Source organism: Sus scrofa, chromosome 4 (genome assembly GCF_054392235.1).
Source record: "Sus scrofa isolate SSC_HxYL_T2T_F1_AM1 chromosome 4, Sscrofa_HxYL_maternal_Yorkshire_Landrace_v2.0, whole genome shotgun sequence".
Lineage (NCBI taxonomy): Eukaryota > Metazoa > Chordata > Mammalia > Artiodactyla > Suidae > Sus > Sus scrofa.
In genome coordinates, this window is record NC_139386.1 from 5,728,715 (window position 1) to 5,746,985 (window position 18,271).

Genomic DNA, 18,271 nt, shown 5'->3' on the forward strand with positions numbered 1-18,271 from the left:
CAAAATTCCAAGTGTTAAACAGCGTTTGTAATGCAATGAATCTGTCCCTCAGTGTTTTCTTTCTTGCTAGACAACCTCCTAATTTATTAATTTGTTACACATCCTTCAAAAGTGTTTTTGTCCTAGCCCTAGAGCTTCATATAATTTTAATTTATCTATGTTTATCAAGTAAGTCTCCAGATTTCTTATTTCTTTCACCTGCAGCACTTCAAGTATTTTTTTTTTTTATTTTCTTGCTCATAGTCTTCTCCTTACAATACCCTTCCCATATCAAGTGGGGTGACATCATATTGCTTACTTTCTGTTTAAAAACCTCTCCAGTTTTTTTTTTTTTTTTCCTTTTACAAAAATAAATGAAACCTAAACTCCTAACAATGGCGTCTACTTCATGTAATTTGCTTCCTGCCCTTCCATCTGGCATCAATCCAAACACTCCCCTCTCTTCAAACACAAGGACTTTGCTATTCCCTCTGCCTGGAGTCCTCCATCCCCAGATCTTCTCATAGCTGGGCTTTTCAGGCTTTCAGAGCTCTGATGAAATAATCACTTTTCTGTAGAGGCCGCCTTCTTTTTCCTTCCTTCCGTCCTTTTTTTTTTTTTTTTTTTTTTTTAAATTTTAATGGTCACATCCACAGCATATGGAAGTTCCTGTGCCAGAAATTGAACCTGAACTGCAGCTGTGACCTATGCTGCAGCTGTGGCAGCTCCAGAGCCTCTGACCCACCGCATGGGGGCAGGGATCAAACCCCTACCTCTGCAGTGACCTGAGCTGCTGCAGTCAGGTTTTTCACCCACTGCGCCACAGTAGGAACTCCATGGAGGCCTTCTTTATGTATGTCTGACATTGTCAGCCAGTCCCCACCAACATCCTCTATTCACTCTACCAGATTATTACACTGAATTTTCTTTGCAGCAGTCCACCATCTAAATACTCTTTTGTATATTGGTTTACTCTTTTTTTTTTTTTTTTTTTTTCAATCTGACTCATCTCAGAAACATATGTCTGATCAAGATCAGGATAGGAAAATCACTTGTCTTGTTGATCACTATATGTTCAGATCCTAGCACAGGGCTTGAATACCAAGGGTAATTGAGAAAATATTTGTTGAATGAATAAGTGAATAAATAAACCGCTAGATAACTACTACACAAGTTATAAGGCTACCACTTAACACTACTTAGACAAGTTATATAACCTCTATGGGATATTTTTGTCGTGTCTAAATGGGCAAAATGCAATATTACTCAGAAATTCATACTATTCCATGATATATTTAAAAAGAGATACTAAGCTGGTTCTAACTCTTTTCCGCCTTTCTTCCTAAGATCCTCATAGATAGATCCTAGGGGAAGAAGAGGAAGAAGACAGAGGCGGAGGAGGAGGGGAGAGGGAGGGCAGGAAGGGGAGGCGGGAGATGGAAGGGAGGAGAGAGAGGTACAGGGAAAGAGGAAGAGACAGGCTAAAAATCTGAGGAAATACTAAATATAGTCAGTTCATGGGGTGTGCAAACTTTCATTCAGTTATTCAATCACATAGTGTTAAATGAGGGATCCTGCCAAGGTAATGTCAGAGTTTTCACAAAATTTGACATGCGTACTTTTGTAAATTACGAGGCTTATTTAATCACAAAGAGACAGTTATTTTGAGGGGCGAGTTAGGCATTTTTTACAGAAATAAAGGAACAACCACTGACTGGTTTGGAGAGCTCTGGTACCTAGTCTGTGTATTTCAGACTACAGGCCAGCACAAGTTAGCACAAAACAGACTGAAATGATGTAGGTGGGTCAGCTTCTTTTTGCCAAAGTGTAAGTCAACTCAATTTGGAGACTGTATAAGTTGAGGACTGATTTTGGCTGCATGTGACAGAAAAATGAAATAGCAGTGGATTAAAGATGACGACACCTCTCCATCTACTCAACCCAAAATACATCGCAGACTTGCATTAAACTTACTACATCAGATTCAAACTCCAGGGTCTCCGAATGTTATGGGAACTTCTCCATCCAGTTTGCAGCTGACTCTTTGCCAGCTAATGACTTTGCAGAGAAGAATCATTTTTGTATAGATAGGCTTCTGCTTTATAGACTTGAGTTCGCCATTTATTAGGAAATGCCTATTCCTTAAAAACTTCGTGGACAGCCAGCATGTTTTTCTATACTTATTTTTTGTGCAAATAACCTCAGTCAAAGATGTTGTCACAACAATGATTTCAAATATGATAATTTTTGCCTCTTAGCCTTGAACTTCTCTGGTCCATTCCTCCTTTTCTCCTTTTAGTAGCTTACGGCCATTTGATACTTTTGGTTCAAATGAGAAATCCACTGACTCAGTGCTGCTCTTCCCAAAGTCTAGGGGGAATGCTTGAAGAGTTGGTGGGGCCTTTGAAAAAGATTTTGTGCCACATTCTTTTTTTTTTTCTTTCTTCGTTTTAGAGCCACACCTGTGGCATATGGAAATTCCCAGGCTAGGGGTCAGATTAGAGCTGCACCTGCCAGCCTACAGGTGCTCTGGTGGCGGTTCTCCAGTGATCCCTTATGACTGTTTAAAGTTTCTATACAAAAACATTTTTTTCCGACTTTATAGTGCTACAAATAACATTACTCTCAATGAGCTTAGAATACAAGCCACACACACATAGCATATCCCTGAACACGGCGAGGTTTCCTCCTTGTCATGCTGCAGAGTGGCGTATATGATATGATACGAGTTGATCTCCATCTTGCACAAGTTGAACATATATTCCATTTCACTTGGTCCTGACTTACACTTCTTGTCCAGACTTATTTATGAATAGTTCTCCCTGTTACTGTGAAAGAGTCTGAGTTTGGAAGATAAATTATGTTTACTTTCCTCTTGTCTGACTTTGCTGAATGGATCCAGAAGAAGCTATATACAGATCACCATTCTAAATGTTTTCTGTAATGTTGCCCAAGACTCATCCTTGGCCTTCGCATGGCCTGGGTCTAGAGATAAAGCAGACAGTAATTAGGCAAACAGTCTGAACCTGCTTGACAGGTCACAGGCTCTGCAGACTGCAATGGCTAGACCCTTCTGCCTGCTGATAAACCCTTTCCACTGCGTTAATACCACATTTTCGATTCTCATAGCAATAGCATGCTCTGTTTTACACCAGATTCTCTATTAGCTAGTGATTAACTTTGTGTTTAAAAAATACCTAAAGGAGAGTGACTTACACAAAAATGTTCACTTATTTCAGCACAAGGAGATTGAGTGGTGTTATCTTTCCATGCTAGGCTAGTGGTTTTCAAAGTGCACCCGTGGGCCCAAAGATCCCCACGACCCTTCCAGTGGGGTGATGAGCCTGCACTATTTCTATAACAGTACCAGGAGACTGCGTGCCTGCGTTCCTTTCGTGAGCGCGGGCATTAATGATACAAAAGAAGTGGCTGAAGTTGTTGGCATCTTGGTACTAATCAAGGCGGTGGAAGTACCTCTGCTAGTAAACATACGTCTTTTTATTGCCTGATGCTTAAACATGTAAGAAAAAAAGTCTATTTTGCTTTAAAATTCCCTTGATAAAGCAACAAAAGTCTTAGTTTTATCAAATTATGAGACTTGCATACTTAGAATATTCTGTGGCAAAACCAAAAGTACATGGAAGGCATTTCTGATGCATTCCTTAGTGGTTGCCTCAAAAAAATGTTGTGTGTTTGAATCTTAAGCTGAACTATATGCCTTTCTCTGGAACACTATTTTTACCTGAAAAAATAACTTGGAGACAGACTATTTGTTTTTAGACTTAGGTGTGTGGCAGATTTTACCTCAGGAACAAATAAGTGAATGTGTCTCTTAGAAGAAGTAGACAATTGATACTGTATCACCAGTGATAATATTTGAGTTCATGAATGAAAATAGAATTTTGGAAGAATTGTTTCTCCTACGATGAGGTTGATTGTTTCTAAATAGACTTTTCTTATGGAAATACTGGGAATATTAACAAATTTGTTTTTATGTTTTATAATTAAATATGTCAACAGTAGGAAGAGCTATATACAGTGAACTAATATTTTTAAATGACTAATGCATGTTGCAAAATCATGGATGAGTAAAAGACCTACTCAAAATGCAAGATAGACTAATGGATGTTTATGTAACAGAATACAAAGTTTTTGATATAGATTTTAGATTCCACATTGCAATTCATTTTTAAGAAACTTAACACTAATCAAGTTTGGTTTAGGATCAGCAAAAACATCCATAATTATCTAAAATGGTTATTAAAGTCTAACTGCTTTTCTGTCTGAAGCCAGATATTCTTTATTATATTTAAAAAGTAAAATAAAATAAAAGCTTACAACAAGTTGAATGCAGCAGCTGACATGTGAATCAAGCTGTCTGTTATTAAGCCAGCTATTACAATTTTCTTTCAAAAATCTAAAGCTAATGCCACTGTTCTCCCAAATACTTTAATTTAGAAAAATATAAACATGTAAAGCACATTTTGAAAATATAAACACATAAAACATGCTATTCATGTTAACTTGTGATTAATAAAGCTATTTTAAATTAATAAATAATGAATAAGTAAAATAATGAGTATATAAATAAGTTGGTTTTATTAAAACTAATAAATACATATTTAATTATTGCTTAATTTAGAATTTCTAATATGCTGATTATCAATAGATATAACCTGTATAAGCATACACTATTTGAAAATTCAGTAGAGGAATCTTGAGGCCAAAATATTTGAGGGATTCTGTTTTATAAGGCAAAGAATTACAAACTGAAAAATATGACCCTACCTTTTTTATGAACACATAAGTAACTGCAGATTGTTAAAACCAAGAAGGTTAAAACAGAAGAGAATATTTTGATGTCTACTGCTACCTTTTTAAAAGACTGAGAACCAGAAATTTTTTTAAGTTTTCCCCAAAGTAAAAATGTTAAGAGATTCAGGCAAGGGTCATTAGAATGGCCCATTTTCTCAGAAATGTATTCTTTTAAGTTAGAGAAAGTAATAATTATGGCAAAATTCTATATCTTACATGGTAATAAAATGGTTAGAGTAACTTGACAAAAAATTAATTTGGGTGTCAAAAGAGCTTTTTAAAAGAATATATCTTTTTTTGGAGGGTGAAGGAGAAAAAGACAGTTTTATTGCTTTGCCAGCAGCAGGCTAATGCGTTAAATACTATGTTCTCCCACTGGGGGAGATTAGGAGGCGGTGGTATAGTTTGGGGAGTAGAAAATAGTACTGCAGATAAGGATCAGGGTAGAGGCAAAATTGCGATGTTTCTCAAAGCTGGAGTTTGGTGGCTCCAGGGCTGGTTCTGGTGGGCCTCCTCCTTCCAGGAGTGAAGACTGCTTCATCAAATAGTGCTTCCATTTGTTGGGGGTTTTAGTTCTGCAGAAAGGCTCAGAGTTATTGTTATGTACATTCCTTGAGGAGGAATCATGACCCTGCCCCAAGGCTGCACTATTGTCTCGTGACTGCTCCTCCCTGGTCTCTGGATCCTATATTTTGACTAAATAATCTTAGTTGTAAGAGTCCAGAATGATCAAAATATGACTTGGAAGTAAATAAAACTGAAGCACCTACGAATTATAAATGCAGGTATGTTTATCATAATATCATTTATAATAATAATATACTAGAAACAATGTATATACCTGTGAGTAGTAACAATGGGATGAACTGTAGCTGGAAAAAGCAGCTTAATGAAGTGAATGTGGATACAGAATGACTTACTGTTGGGTGTGGTCATAGAGAGGACAAGACTGCAGATTGACTCAGGAGCTGGACTGGAGCAACGGGGCTCCGCAGCCCTTCCCTGTTCTTGCAATGTGTGCACTCCTCCGTTTTTTTCGTCAACAGCAGGAGCTGTTCCAAGGATGCAGCTGTGAGAGGCATGTCTGGTGGAGACCCTCTGGATGGTGTACGTCACTGAACCCCACTGAGACGTCTCTATAAACTTTTCAAATTCTAGAGGATGGGTGGAAAGATCTACGTAACTGGTGACAGGCATGCTGTAAAAATCCGCTGCTTGTTCAACCTGCTGCATACCAGCCTGCAGTGACCAGTTTCTTTCCTCAGGCTCCCCTTGTCTTCTTTGCCAACAGTGACATTAGACAGAAATGAAGACACAGCTAGAACAGTACTGAGGTATGTGTAGTTTTAAATACATCTCTGAGGAAACAAACAAAAGAAGCATAAAATAAATTACACATTAAATTCAAGATGTTGGAAAAGAGTCACCTAGCCAAACCCAAAGGAAAAGAGACAGGTACTAAAGACAGGGGCATGACATATAAAGTAGAAAATATAGCAACCAAAACAATAGCACATACTTATGCATTAAGAAGTCATACTTTAGAAGTAAATTAGATAAATTTTTGGTCTGGAATATTCATTGAGAAAAAGAGATACATCTGAGACTAAAAATTAATATTATGGACCACTATATACTAATAAATTCTAAAACTAAAGGAAATATGTAACTTTATAGATATTATTTGTCAAATTTGATAGAAAACAAATAGAACATTCATAAGCTAATACGTATTAAATAAATTAAATTAATGGTCAAAAACCTTTCCTTCTACAAACTCCAAATAATAGTATCAATAAATGTTCACACTATGCCATACTTGTCTGTAAGAGTTAAATTGTTCAATAAAATAGAAGGAAGAAACCTAAGCATATGAGTTAATGAAATTATTATTTGATTAAAAACCAAGTAAGGAAGATGCATAAAATAAAAATTAAGTTCATATATTAATATACAATCAGAAATTGTAAGTAAATATTAGCTACACAAGTTGTATATTGTATTACTGCTCTCAGGAAACAGTAGAATTAAATTAGAAATTGATAACAGAAAGATAACTGGAAAATCAAAAATATGTGGAGATAACATGTCTAACAAATGAGTCAAAGAAAAAAAATATCAAGAGAAATTTTTTTTTTGCTTTTTACCTTTTCTAGGGCCGCTCCCGCGGCATGTGGAGGTTCCCAGACTAGGGGTCTAATCGGAGCTGTAGCCACTGGCCTACGCCAGAGCCACAGCAACGCGCAATCGGGCCGCTGTCTGCAACCCACATCACAGCTCATGGCAACGCCGGATCTTTAGCCCACTGAGCGAGGCCAGGGATCCAACCCGCAACCTCATGGTTCCTCGTTGGATTCGTTAACCACTGAGCCACAACGGGAACTCCCAAAATCAAGAGAAATTTTTAAATATTTTGAAATAAAAAAATCAGGCTTTGTGAGATTCACTGAAAGCAGTGGTTAGGGAGAAATTGCTAGCACTGAATGCATATATTAGAAAATAGAAAAAGATCTAAAATCAATAATCTAAGTTTCTACCTTGGAATATTAATAAAAGAACAAATTAAATTCAAAATAAGTAGAATTAAAAAATAGTAATATCAAAAAAGCAGAAATCAGTAAAATTGAAAACAAGAAATCAATAGAGAAAATCAATGGAAACCTAAGCTGGTTCTTTGACAATATCACTAAAATCAAGAATAATTAGATTAAGAAAATAAGGGAGAGGAAACAGATTGCTAATTTTTGAAATGAAAGAAGAGACGTTGTTACAGATCCTCTAGGAATCAAAATAGCAATAAAGGAATATTATGAACAGTTCCATGCCTAAAATGTGGAAACCTGGATGAAATGAACCAATTCTTTGAAAGACACAATCTTCTAAAACTCACACAAGAAGAGGTAGACTATCTCAATAAGCCTAAATCTATTAATGAAATTAATCCATATTTAATAATCTCTCAAAACAAAGTACCAAGCCCATATGGGTTCACCAGTGAATTCAAACAAACATTTAATGAAGAAATTATACTTATTCTCTATAATCCCTTAGAGAGGGTAGAAGCAGAGGAAATACTTCCTAACTCATTCAGTAAGGCCAGCTTTACCTTAATACTGGAATGAGACAAAGATGTTGTAAGAAAGGGAAACTATAGATCAATATCTTTTGTGAACATAGACGTAAATGTCCTCAATAAAGTATTAACAAATTGAATCCATCAATATGTGAAAAGAATTATGCACCACAACCAAGTGGGGTTTATCCCATGAATGCAAGGCTTATTCAACATTCAAAAATCAATTAATGCAACAGACTAAAAAAAAAAAAAAAATCACAAGGTCACATCAATAGATGCCAAAAAAAATTGACAAAATCCAACACCTATGCATGATAAAAACTTAGTAAACTGGGAATATCAAAGGGCTCTTCTTATGCTGCATAAAGCCAGCTACCACAAACCTGTACCTAACATCATACTCAGTGGTGAGAAACTCGGAAGTTTCCCACTGAGATCAGGTACAAGCAAAAATGTCCTGTGTCTAAAGGTATCCTCTAACCACTCAGGATGAATTGGACCTCAGGTCTTACCCCTCTATGATTTAGAGGATATTTAAGATTGAGTTGATTTTGAAATGAGTTAAGACTTTGAGGCTGTTGGCATAGAATGAATGTATTTTGCATGAATTTGGGGGTACCAGAAGCAGAATATTAGGGATTGAATGTGTGTGTCCCCTCAAGACTCATATATTAAAGCCATAACTACCCCCCCCCCCCAGTGTTATGGTATTTGGGAGTGAAACCTTTGGCAGATAATTAGGGTTAGATGAAGTCATAAGGGTGAGGCCCTCAGGATGGGATTAGTGGCATTATAAGAAGAAACACAAAGAGCTTCCTCTCAAAAATCTCCTGAGATGCAGGAAAAGCAGATCATGTGAGTACACACTAGATGGCAACTACCTACAAGCCAAGACATGAGGCCCCAGGATGAAACCTCCCTTCCCAGAATCTTGATCTTGGACTTCCCAGCCTCCAGAAGTAAGGGAAATAAATTTTTTGTGGTTCAAGCCACCCAATCTTTGGGACTTTGCTATAGCAACTCAAGCTGTAGGTTTTTTGATTCATACATAGAGTGACCATGAACAACATATGTGACCCTGAGACTTGTTTCCTGGTCTAAAACAGGAATAGCAAGCAAACTCACCTGACTGTTATATAATTAAGGATGTAATGTGTGATATAAGTAAGGATGTAAGGATGTGAGCTGTGAAACTAGAGTCTCTAGATTGACTCTCTTTTTCATAATTTTATAACTATAAATATTATGGCAAGTCAGGCAAACTACTTCTCTCATTTGCTTCCTCATCAGAGAATTGGGCATTATAATAAAACCTTCCTCATAGCATTGTTGTGAAATTACAGGAATAAGTGGTATTTGTTACAGTGTTGTGCTACGTAGTATGTGCTCAGTCCATGGTACCTGAGGAGAAGTGTACATTCAGATAATACTCATTTTCTTTACTTGGCTGTATCTTTACATGTTCAACTTTTGTAATACATCCTTCAGCCTCTGACCCACCTTCTTTCGCTCCCAGCCTTCAGGGTCCTCTAATCCAGCCCCAGTTGTAGAGTCTTAGAGCACCTCTCCTGCCCACAGATGTTTGGCAGCAGCAGAGTGCAATTAAAATGCAAGAGGGAAACATAGGAAATATTTAAAAAGGGGGGGAGCTTCCTCTAATTTTAGTTTGCCTACTAATTAGCAAAGTAATTAAAAAGCACATGAGCTAAGTTGACAGATCTGCAATGTGGGAGTCCTGAGTAGCGGCTCCCTGTGGTGAGGAGGGGTGACTGATGGGCCCGCCCTTTCTTTCTTTCCTTTTGAAAGCGCCGCCGTGCTCCTTTGGGGGCTTTGGCAAAGAGTGTGTGTGTGTGTGTCTGTGTGTCTGTGTGTGTGTGTCTGTCAAAAGCCCAGATCTCAGTGTCTGCTTCAATTTCAGCCACAGCACTACTGCTTCCCCACTACTACATTAATTCGCAACCCAGGAAGACATTCAGATATGTAAATTTAACTCCCACAAGAGCCTTGTGAGATTGGCAGGGTGTATTTTCCCCATTTTACAGATGAGGGACTTGTATTCTATGCCAAATAGACCATGATCTCCTTAGGAGAGGAGGTCCTATTATGTGTACATGTGAATTCTCAAACATAGGAGCCTGGCTGGGGAAGGCGTGAATGAATTAGTGAATGCAGGCAGGAGGCACACGGATGTTTCAGGGCTGGCAGGTGGCAGACCTGTGTGTCCAGTAGCAGGCTGTCCTACAGGCTTCACCAGTTACCTGCTTTGCAGCCGTCAGCAAATGACTGTCTATCTGAGGCTTTGGTGGAGGTTTAATAGAAAATTATTAAAAACGCCTAGGACAGAGTAACTGCACATTAATGCCAGCAGTCTTCACCTTCTGCTTCACCTTGTTTCAGGACTTACCGATTTTAACCAGCAGTGTTGGCAGCTTGCCTGGTGTAGAACATGAGTTAATGTGATGGTGAGATGTGGAAATATCCTGTCAGCAAAGAGGAATTTTGATTTATTAGCTCCTTGTCGTCCAACACATGGTATCATGTGCAATTGTCCAGAAAATGTAAACTACCTCATTCAAATTAAAACTAAATATTTTAGACCCTGGCCTCATTTGGCATAAAAAAGAAAGAGCATATTTGAAGCTACTACTACAAACGAGCAAGCTCAATAATTCTTTCCACATATATGCTGTCATTCAGTCTAGTCCAGCCTGGAAAATGGGCATTGCTAACTCTAATTTGACAAATGTGTACATCAAGGGTCAGAGAGGATGGGTGTTTTTCCAAGGCACATAGTTAGAAGATGAGGTTAACATTTAACCAGAAGTGTCTTTGCTTCTCGTGTCAACATACACCTGTACACAAGCATGTAGTGTGTGTGTGTGTATGTGTGTGCAGATACTTACTGTATGCCAGTGCTTATTTGTAACTTTTTATCATCTTGAACTACTTCCATAAAAGTAATCTCAGATGTTTCTTTAATTTTGTTCACTGGGTTTCATGCTTCATTTTCTTTTTCTTTTCTTTCTTTTGTGTTTTTAAGGCCGCACCTGTGGCATATGGAGGTTCCCAGTCTAGGGGTCAAATCAGAGCTGTAGCCACTGGCTTATACCACAGCCTCAGCAAGGTCAGATCCAAGCCGCACGTGTGACCTACACCACAGGTCACGGCAACACGGGATCCTTAACCCACTGAGTGAGACCAGGGATCGAACCTGCATCCTCATGGATGCTAGTCAGGTTCATTTCCGCTGAGCCACGATGGGAACTCCGTCTGTTACGGCAGCTACCCAGCAGCCCTGCGCTGCAGCATATCAGCTCTGGCGACAGCCCCGTGGCTGTAGCGTACCAGCTCCGGCAGCTCTGTGGCTGCAGTGGATCAGCTCTTTTACCCGGCGAGAAACCAAGCAAGCACTCCGAGAGGTGGAGAACTCAGGTTTATGACGCCGGCGGGCTCAGAGGAGATGCTCTCCAGAGTCTGAGCCCGGAGGAAGGGTTTCCCAAGGCTATTGTGGGCTACATCTTCCAGGTCCAAGCTTGGCTCGTTGGAGCGGAGTGACGTCAGGCAAGGTAGTAGATGCGGAAACAAATTGACAGAAGCAGGTGCGTGGGGGAGAGAGGTTGGGGCCGTTGGCTGGACTTTGCTTAGTCATCATGGCCAGGGTCTCTCCTTTGTACATTTTCATTGGGACATTTTCTCCTACACATCATGCTTCATTTTCTTCTAAGAATGATATATCCCTTGCAGCAAGTATATGAAAATATGTTAATCTGGCTATTTTCTGTAAAGGATGTATAGTGAATTACACAGTATGATTAATAGAACAGCCTTAGGGAGGGGCTCACCTGGATTTCTCTTCCGTCAAATTCTCCTGAGCTTCTCCCTGGGTTCTGCTAAGTTCTTCTCTGCATGGTGTGAACATTTTAATGTGGGTCGGGGTCTGGAAGAGGGCACTGCAGTCAAGGAGCCTCTGTGGCTGGAAGGCAACAAAATGCCCCCTGAGAAGCTGGCCAAAGGTAGGGATGCATGATTCAGGTGAGGAAGCGGCAGAAGGATGCTGTAAGGTCCCTTATATTTTGTGGATCTTGTAAAAAAAAAGGGACATAATTCTAGCTCTGCTGCTTGCTGGCTACACACCCTCGGGAAGGATACTTAACCCTTTCAGAGCCACATTTTCTTATCTATAAGAGGGATGGAGAAAATGAAATGCATTTTGAGTGTTGTTTTGAGAATTATATATGCCTGATGTACAAAATCAGGGCTCAATAAATGTTCTCTATTTCCACAGTTTTTATTATCCACAAATTTCAATATTTACCTTTTATTGCGAGTAAAACATAAAAAGAAGGGAAATGACATGCTCAAATTCACCAAAATAAAAAATGGTAGTTTTCATAATATGCGAGTCTAACATTTACCTTCGATGCCATTTTCCACCTTGGCCACTGCTGCCAAGACCAGCTCAGCAGGATGGGGCTGAAGAACCCGTGCTGTGAAAAAAGTTAACGTAAAACAAGACACAGAGGCATTTATCTTAAGTAAAGGTGGGAACGGGGCACTCAAGATCTCGGGGACCAAGAGCACCACCTCAAGAAACCACACTGCTTTTACTGTGCTCTTTAGGATTGCATCAAGTGAGGAGGGGGCTATAGGTGCAGGATATAGGTGCTTTTTTATTATTTTATAAGTTCTTTTATTATTTTAAAAGTCACTTAGCTGGTAGAGGGTTAAGCTTCTACTCTGACCTTCAGGTATTTAACAATCATTAGCATTTGAGTTAGCTATCTATGCATAGCATTTCAGAGAATCCTCACTGTGCTTCCACAAAGGGCTTGCCTATTTGCGCCTGGTGTGCCTAGATTTGCACCTTGGTTCTCTTTGCTAATGCATATTCTGCTAACAACCGCTCATAAACCACTTGGCCATGAGGTTCCTCTTTCTCTTATTCTTTAGAGGACATGTCATGCTTGTGCAAATGGTGTGCCAATCTGCACAGGTCAGCATGCCTAGACCAACGCCTTATGTCCTCATTCAGCTGACCTGATGAATAACTTATGCCTTTAGGTCTTTGTTCTTAAACTTAAGACATTTGCCGGCACTGTGACTGTTTTTCAAGCAGGAAGATGGGGTAAAGTAAAGCAGGACAAGAGGGGGTTTTCAGCAAAGAGGCTAAGAAAATATTGTAGAAGCATGTCTCGCGACACACTGCTACTTATCTAACCTTGTTTTTCATGTTTTCTTGATCTTGATCATCAGTGGTCCATTGTCCTTCCCTGTTTTTTTTTGTTTTTGTTTTTTCCTGCAGGCGCCTGTCACTATCAAACTAGCATACTCCATATGCTAGTTGTTTTGTGTTTTGACTTCCTCTGTCTCCTTAAGAGAGTATTCAGCTCCATGAGGGCGGAATCTTTTTTTTCCATTGCCTACCTTTTGTGGCGGGAAAAGTGTTAGGCAAGTAATGGAAACCCAGTAAATATTTGTCAGTTTAATAACAGACAGATGTACAGCTTCTGAATGGTAGAAAATAAAGACAAGTTCATCTTACTGCATAGGGTAATCTAGGTGAAGTTTTATTGAAGAAATGTGGGCGAAGGAGCAAAAAGACATTCCTGGCAAAGACTCTAATAGGAACAGAACCATGAGCGTAGGCGTGGATCTGTGCATGGACGAAATGTTGCTTTCACCAGGGAAGATCAGAAAGACCTAAGATTGGCAGATGAGAGATTCTTCCCATTTTGATTTTTGAAATGTGCATTTCTTACAAATAGTCATACTTGATCACCCGATAGATCTGAAACTAAAAAAAACTTCTAAACACTGTTTCTCCAAAGTTGAATAGGAAACATGTTCTTTTTCTCTTTAGTAAGGTTAAACAGTTGGCTATCAATCAAGAATGTTTTATGAAACGAGAGATGGTACAGCATAGTCAGGCCTGATGTTTAGTGAAAGAAGGCACTTGCTTCGGCAAGGAACTGGGGCAGAGCTGCCCTCCTCACCACCCCAGCTTTCCACCTGCACCTGGCGCCCTTTCTTCCCCCGAAGGAGCCTTGATCTGCTCATTAGACATGCAACAAAGAACTAGCCTGTGGAGCATGCATTCATATTCATAACTCAGGTCTGCTGGAATTTTCTTTTCACATTTTACTCTCTGGGAGCTCATGGTAACAAGGACCAGATAACCAGGCAGCACAAATGGGACCCACACGTGGGTCCTTGATTCAGCCTTCCCCAGCCCTGTCTCCACACTGCTGTGCGGTGGTCTTTTTTAGCAAAACAATAGGACTGCGTTCCTCCTCCACTTAAAAACCTTTCAAAGGCCATATCCTCTGTAGAATAAGGTGTACGTTTGTTTGTTTGTTTGTTTGTTTGTTTGTTTTTAATATTCCATTTTAGGAGTTCTGCTGGTTGCTCAGCAGGTTAAGGAGCCAGCTATTGTCACCGCAGCAACTTGGGTCACTGCTGCGGCGTGGATTCCATCCCTAGCTTGGGAACTTCCATATGCTGTGGATGTGGCCAGAAAAATTATTTCCTCTTATTATGTAAGGATCTCAATTACCTAACCCACCACATTCAGATTTTTTTCTTTGTATTTCCATGAGTACATTTTTAATAGACTCATGGTGGTATAATCTATACAAAACCAACTGCACATATATAAGGTATATATTTGGATAAGTTTTCACCTCTGTATATATCCTGGAAAGCATTAGGATGGTCAGAATAATGAGCATACCTCCATCGTCCCGACAGTGTCCTCACAGGCCTTTCTTATCACATCCCTTCCTGGCCTCATGAAACCACTGACTAGCTTTCTTTCACTAAAATTTAGTTTCTATTTCCTAGAGATTTTTATGTCTTTTCCATTTCTACCTTTTCCTTGGTTCTCTTTTCTTTTTTAACTGACAAACAGAACTGTAAAAAAGATATGCTGCTACAACAGTTCACGGGATGTGTGTCAATGTCACTTCAATAAGAAGTGACAAAGTAAAAAATCATCTAAAAAGAAGTATTCATATGAATCATCAGTAACAAACCCTGATATTCATTATGACTTGATCGTTTCTAGCGCATTTTGTATTCATTATCTCATTAGACTCTCCTACTGGTGAGATTGTTAACATCCTCTGTTAGAGATAATGAAGCAGGTCATCTAATACTGGACTAATTTCGCCGTAGTTTGCCTTTCCCATAATGTCATTTAAACAGAATCATACAGTGTGGAACCTTTGATGCTGGTTTAGCCCGGCAGCACATCTTTGAGATTTATCCCTGCTCTTTTTATAGTTGCTTAGTATTCGGTTGTGTAGATACACCCTTTAATTTGCCCATTCACCCGTTAAAGGACATTTGGGATGTTCACAGCTTTGGCAGTTTAGAGCTGCTAGAGAAACGTTGTAGAAGTTTGTATGACTGTAAGTTTTTATTTATCTTGGGTAAATACCTAGAAGTAGAATTGATGGTCAAATGGAAGAAAAATATGCTTATGTTTATAAGAAGCTGCTGAACTGTTTTCCAAAGTGACACTACCATTTTGTCCCATCAGTCGTGTGTGACGATTCCAGTTGTTTCGCATCCTTACCAGCACTTGGTATTGTTGTTTTAAAATTTTAGTTTCGACTTTGTTTGCCATTCTCATAGATATGTAGCAGTATCTTATTTTGGTTTTAAATTGCCTTTCTCTAATGGCCAGTAATCACAGCATATTTTCCTGTGACTATTTGCTATCTCTATATCTTCCTTGCTGATGTGTTTGTTCAAGCTTTTGCTAATGTTTATTTTGGTTGGGGGATTTTTTTTTTCTTATTGCTGAGTTTTGAAGATTTTTATGAAAATGAGGGAGGGATTCACATTTGACTTATGACTTTGGACTTCAGACTATATACTCTCCCCCCTCTCTGACTTCTTGACTTAACCTAAATCCCCCAATGTCATCACAATTCCCATTATGCTTCTGGATATATCGCCCAGGTCCCCTGTATGAATATCACCTTTCACTTTAAGCCAGTTTCCAAGGATCCCTCACCTGAATAGAGACCCCCTGAATGATGCCTTTTCCAGCTCATACAGAACTTGGAGATGATATTCAGTTAAAATAACGCTTTCATAGCCGTGGACTATCAGAAAGTAGGGCAGAAGGGTTGAGTATCAGTGATGCGCTGTTATAGCTGGCTTACACTGTACATCTCTCTGACTCTGTTTGGTTACGTCATGTTGGTAGCTTGACATTGGTCATAGAGGTGGCATTTACTCCCGTTGAGATCTGAAAATGTGACCAATCATAGCTCGTTTAAATGGAGTGCTATGGGCTGAGTTGTGTCCCCGCAAAAAGTCTAAGAGGAATTCTTACCCACAAGTGACTATATGAGCAGATAAGGCATTTGCAGAGGTAATTAAGTTAAAATGAGGTTACTTGGGTGGGCCCTCACCTAATAGGACTGGTGTCCTCATAAGAAGAGGCGATTAGGACACAGCCGTATAGAGATCACATTAAAATACTGCGAGAAGACTGCAATCTACAAGCTAAAGAGTGTGACATTAGGAGAAACCAGCCCTGATGGTATCTTGATCTCAGAATTCTAGTCTTAGAGACAGAGAAATCTAATTTCTATTGTTTAACCCACCTTGTCTGCAGAACTTTGTTCCAGGCAGCCTTAGCAAACTAATACAGAGGATAAGTTCTTCAGATTTATCAGCACATCATTGCCAAAAACCCTTCAAAGAGTATTAAAATGATTCTGCTAATAATAAACGTCACCTTTAAAAACAATGATGTTGGCCATTTCCTGTGAGAGAGCTCGTTAAATGCCAGCTGCTCTGCTTGAGGCATGCTGTCACAATAATGACTGTCCCCCCCTCCCTCCGCAGGGGCAAGGTGGGTGGGATAAGAGGTGGGTACGAGCAGGAGGCCAGAAGCGATAGCACAGAAGTAAAAGAGGAGTACAGTGGGCTTTTGTCCTTTTCCACTCATTAGCTGTGCAGCACGTGGCTATTCCGTACACTCTGGTCCTCACATTCCTTCTCTGTAAAATGGAATTGTGAGATTTCATGAGGCTGGGACCACATGCACCTACAAGCCCATTCATCCTTATCATTCTTTCAGTCCATGTTTCCGTGATTTTAAACAAGGGCCAGTTCTCAGTAACACCTGGTACAGGTAAAAGGCATAGCTCCTTCTCTCACGGTACTTACAAATAATTGACAAATAATAAAATACTGATGGCCATGCCTTGGGAAGTAGTATGAAACACGCTGTCAACAGCGTTATGGAGACAAGCAGCCTTTGGAGTCCCTTCATATCTTTAACCAGCTCTCCTCCTCCACCGGTGGCCACATCTGGTACCAAGCACTTCTAGAAAGCACAAGGCAGTTTCTTTCATTCCCTTGAGCGGGGTTACTGTCACCTACTGCCTGGTTTCCCAGATTGCGTTTCTGCAGCAGCCATCTCCCAGAACACTAGTTATTGGTTGCTCCACTGGGCTGCAGAAATACAGCATATCCCACTTCACTGCAAACATGACCTCAGCCTCTGGGATCAAGGAGGTTCTGCCAGAAGCAAATCTGTTTCTTTTTCAACCATACACCATTTCTCTGGATGATGCCTGCCTCAATTCACCATTTCATTCCATGTCAATTATTTCAGAAACTGCCTGGTTGAAATACATTCTACAGGGGTGTGTGTGTGTGTGTGTGTGTGTGTGTGTGTGTGTGTGTGTGTGTATTTTTCCTTCTTCTTCAAATTTTGTATTGGTTGAGCCTGGCTCTGAAACTAGGTTACTTCTGGTAAGCCTCTAGAATTTCATCCAGGGCTTATTTTAGACTGTCAAAGCTATGAAATTGGACTCCACTCTTGTGAGAACTGCCATCACCAATAGAATTTTTAGTAGTTTTATTTTGGGTCAGATGCAAAAAAAATTTTGAGGACAGCTTGTCTGTTGGCATCAATTCTGATTTAATACTGAGGGAGAGTCACAAACATATTTTTTAATGGAATAGATATGAGTCCTCTAATCATTCTATCACTGTAGCAATCCTTTATTTTCTACCATGTTCCAGGCACTGTTCTGTGTCTTTATTATATAAAAATAACTGTGCCACCATCACTTCTTCCAAGTAAATAAAACTCATATCAGAAGTATAGATGTATAAATAATCTCATGTACATGTCATTGATGCATGAAGAAAAGGGCGTGCCCTATTATACAAGAGTGAAGGGACTCTTTATAATGTTTAGGTGAGTCACATAAGACTTCACAGAGAGATGCCTTAACAGATATTATCATTAGGTTAATAGCATAACATAGAAAATAAGATGTGTGGCATACTATCCTATTTTACAGATGAATACCAAGACAATCGTGGCATAAAGGCAGGAAAAGAGCACTGGTGTCAAGAAGACCTAGGTTC

General features: G+C 39.4%; 1 long non-coding RNA gene across 4 annotated transcripts in view; it reads left to right on the plus strand.

Moving 5' to 3' along the window:
- LOC110260213 (uncharacterized) overlaps positions 1 to 18,271 on the plus strand; it is a 282,336-nt gene that overhangs the window by 24,313 nt on the left and 239,752 nt on the right. The window contains exon 1 of one of the 4 annotated variants that reach the window (XR_014842919.1): positions 11,333 to 11,469. The exons of the other annotated variants lie outside the window; for them this stretch is intronic. This is a non-coding gene — a long non-coding RNA (uncharacterized LOC110260213). Of the gene's footprint in view, positions 1 to 11,332; positions 11,470 to 18,271 lie in introns of those variants that run through there. 4 annotated transcript variants of the gene reach the window in all.